The sequence below is a fragment of the Marmota marmota genome, unplaced genomic scaffold, assembly GCF_001458135.2.
Source record: "Marmota marmota marmota unplaced genomic scaffold, marMar, whole genome shotgun sequence".
Lineage (NCBI taxonomy): Eukaryota > Metazoa > Chordata > Mammalia > Rodentia > Sciuridae > Marmota > Marmota marmota.
The window spans coordinates 19,460,977-19,465,063 of record NW_025999960.1 but is presented as its reverse complement, the minus strand read 5'-3'; the positions used below and the strand labels follow the sequence as shown (position 1 = coordinate 19,465,063).

Here is a 4,087-nt window from a genome sequence, read left to right as displayed (position 1 = left end):
GGCCACGCGCTGGCTGCAGACAACGCTCGGCCTCGGCCTCCCCAGCCCAGCTTGCGGCCCCAGCCCGCCAGCCTCCGCGCCTTTCAGGCTCTTTACGCTCAGAGACCGGGTTGGGGCTTCCCTGGTGAGAGGGATTTTGGTTCCTAAAGAGGACAAAGTGATGCAAGCCAGCTTCCGCTTTTCCATTTTTCTCCCTTAGGCCTCTCCACTTGCGCAGCTCTCAGCCACCCGGAGATGACCGAAGGGGCTTCTGGGCTGCGTTGGGAGCTGACACTGGCCCCCGCCCATTCCAGCTTGGCTTCCCAAAGTCCAGCGACCTCCAACCCTCCTTGGGGGAAAAATTACCAGCACCCAGGCACATTAGCCCCCTGTCCTGCGTGACCTGGTTCCCTTCAGAAATATTTTACCACGAAGAAGAAAGAACAGCTTGGAGCCCTGTTTACATCTAGTTCTACTGATCCATTCACATCTGGAGGGTTTATTTATAACACCCTCTATAACTCTCTCTGTTTGGAAGCACTGGTGGCTCTATTGACAGACTGATGTCTACAAAATATTGCTCTATCTCTAACCATACCTAAATGTGCTGTGGTTGTATTTACAGATTTATGCTTGAGGAAAATATAATTATTTCCATTGTATTTGTGCATATACAATAGTTATAGGAGCAGATTTATATATGGGAAAATATACGACTCTCTTATAGCCATACAGCTTTATGGACATTTGATATTCTGACAGATTTATATCCCTGAGCAGCTATATAGATAAATGTATATCGTTAGAATTATGTATCAGCAGATATATACTTATTGATTGTGATATAGAGTAGTTAGAGCACTCACTTAGAGACATATATGGCTATGGAGATATTTCTATATTATTATCACTATATATAGGCATATCTATTTATAACCACATAGTTATAAAAATAGACATAAGTAATTATAGTCCTGTATGTACATGCTGCTATCTCTAGAGTTATAGACACTTTTGAATATAACTCTATAGAGATATCCATATGTATATAAGGTGTAATTATCTCCTGATGTGTGTGTGTTGGGACTTCGGCCAGTCTATCTCTGAATAGACATATTTATGTGTAGGGGCTGGGAGAGACTTGTTCAGCGAGATAACTGCAGAGGGCCATCTGTATCTGGCCATCTAGGAAACTTGCTAGCAGAGTTCTTTATTCAAGGAGGGATGAAATTACAAAAGGATAAACAGAGCATAGGAAGTGCCCAGGAGGGGAGGGAAATGAAGGGTGATGGGGCTCCCAGGAACAGATAGACTGGGAGGAACAGGGTAAACACTGGGCACTCACCAGAAGGTGACAGTCGATTTTGTGAAGGGCTGGCTGTGGACAGGTGTGGACCCTGTTACAAAGGGTGAACACTCCTACCACCCCACTGGGAGGCACCCTCCACTGAGGGAGCAGCCTCCTGTTAGACATTTAGTGCACCAAAGGTTAACTTTATTCTTAGCTCTTTTCTCTTGAACCCTAGTTTTTGAAATAGTGGGCTTCAAACTGGAACGGTGGTGCAGGCCTGTCATCCCAGTGACTAGAAAGGTTAAGGCAGGAGGATCACAAGTTGGAGACCAGCCTCGACAAATTAATTACTGAGATCCTGCCTCAAATAGAAAATAATTTTGAAGCTATAGCTCAGTGGTGAAGTTCCTGGTTTTAATCCTTAGTGAAAGAGGGAAGGGGGAGAAATGTTGATGAAGGGTGAAGAGGTATGGGAGGCACTGGGCAAGGAGGGGAGTGTACTTCTGTCACCACTGCTTTCTGGTGATGCAGTCAGGAAATTGAGGCAATCTGGTCAAATAAAGCTTGCTTTTATGGGACTTCCTGTGCCCCAGGAGCGACTGTGGATGAGAACAAGAGACCAGTGGATTTGAGGAGTGAATTTGTGAATTTGGGGCCTGTTCTGAGAGGACTTAGAGAGGTCTTCTTTACCTGCCCCTTCTCCCAGACCTTCTCCCAGGGTCTCTGTTACCTAACTCGGCTCCACTGGCCTGTTCCTTCTTTGTTGCTTCTCCAGTTGAGGCTCCCTCTGGGTACAGTGGGGCCCATCCAGATCCATAACTACCCTGCCTTGGGCCTTTTTGTGTAAAATTTGACTTTAAGAAGCAGGGGATACCAACCTAAGCCCCAGGGCCTCACTTGTTCCACTCATATCCACACTTGCAGGTGCCATTGGGCCAAGGCTGCACAATTGTTCCCCTGCTACCATCCATCCTAGGGGAAACACACACACACACACACACCCACACACACACACACACACTCTTTGGTTGTTTTTTGTTTGTTTTGTTTCTGTTTTAACCAAGGAGTCCCAGATATCTTTGCTGAATGGTTTGTGCAAAAGTTTTCCTAAACTCAATCTGGGTGGCCAGCTCTGCCTCCAAGATCCTTAGGATGTTGGGAAAGGAGTTAAGTCACCTGAGATGGAGTTAAATGCCATATACCACCCTCCACACACCCCTACCCACAAAACTGGGAACTCATCCAGGTTAAGGCCTCTTTCTGCTGCCAGGCACAGAGTGGATTCCAAATACACAATACAGAACCTCACCCTAACTCTGCATGTCACTGACCACCACTGGCTAGCAGGTATCTGGGCTGGAGGCAACTGGGCTGGGGAATAACATGGTAACTGGCAGCAGTGCTTGCTCCACCACCCTCTGCCTGTGGTTAGTAGGATAGGAGAGTGGCTCAAGTGGAGGGGAAAGGAAAGTTGTGGGGGGCCAAGGCAGGCCTGCCTCCTCAGTGTACGTTTGCTCCATTCCCTATCTTCTGGGTCCCTAGAATCCCAAATTATGAAAACTAAACCCTAACAAGACCTGGCCTGGGAAGGAATTGCCTCTCTGTCTTGAGGGACCCAAAAAGGAACCACCTTCCATCAATAAATATACAAATAGGAGCTGGGGTTGTGGCTCAGTGGTAGAGCACTTGCCTACATGTGTGAAGCACTGGGTTCGATTCTCAGCACCACATAAAAATAAATAAAGATCCATCCACACCTAACAAAATATTTAGATAAAAGAAAAAAGAAAATTCTTTAAAAAAAAGAAATTCACAAATAAAATAAAAATAAGTCAGTGCAAGACAGTCTGGCAGAAGGAAAGCCCACTATTTCTCAACCCTGCTCCAGGGACACCAAACAGATCGGACTTAATACTTTAAGTTTTTAATTTAGTAGTTTAAATATTTTTTGGTAAAAAATTAACTTTAAAAATCTCACAATGGCCTGGGGGTGTGGCTTAGTACTCTTACACTTCCTGACACATGCAAGGCCCTGGGTTCTATCCCCAGCAACTGCAAAATCAATCAATTGTTGAATCAATCAGCCAATCACAAATTTTCCATTCTCAGATGGCCCCTAATCAGTTTGTTTTATATACACACACATATATGTATATTTTAGTTGTCACCATTATCCCCTCTTTGTTCCCTGTTAAAATTGTTTCTTCTTGGAGCTTGGGGCCAGGCAGTCACTGTCAGGGAGTGGAATGAGATTGCCAAGTTCCGGGTTCCCCATCTAATGATTCCTGTCTGCAGGGAAGGGTCAGCCTTCCTCTCTCCCACAAAGGCTGAAAATTGGGTGGAGCCTCCAGATTGGTTCCTTTTATCCTTAAGGCTCCTTAGAGGCGCCCACCCTGTGTCTAAGTGGCACAGTGGTGCAGGCTAAGGTTGTATGGGGACTGAATTAAACCTGGGATTCCACTTTCTAGCCCCCAGCCTTTGACAGCTTCCTCCTCAGACTCACAGCTTTATTCTCCCCTCGCCACCAATAGGTAGTGCCCACAGGGATGGTCATGCTTTTCCTAAAGAAATGCAGGGAGGGCTGGGGCTGTGGCTCAGTGGTAGAACGCTTGCCTGGCATGTGTGAGGCACTGAGTTTGATTCTCAGCACCACATGTAAATAAATAAAATAAAGATCCATTGACAACTACAATATGTAGATTATATATATATATGTGTGTGTGTGTGTGTATAAAATGCAGGGAAAACTGGGTGTTCTATATTTACATCTATTTGCCTAAGAATTCAGGGCAGGTGTCTGGGCTCTGGACAGTATGG

General features: G+C 45.6%; 1 long non-coding RNA gene across 1 annotated transcript in view; it reads left to right on the top strand.

Annotated features, from left to right (window-relative positions):
- Positions 1–709, top strand: part of LOC125616683 — a 6,743-nt gene extending 6,034 nt beyond the window's left edge. Inside the window, exon 4 of the long non-coding RNA XR_007347431.1 lies at positions 200–709. This is a non-coding gene — a long non-coding RNA (uncharacterized LOC125616683). The remainder of the gene's footprint in view (positions 1–199) is intronic.
- The last annotated feature ends 3,378 nt before the right edge of the window (positions 710–4,087 follow it).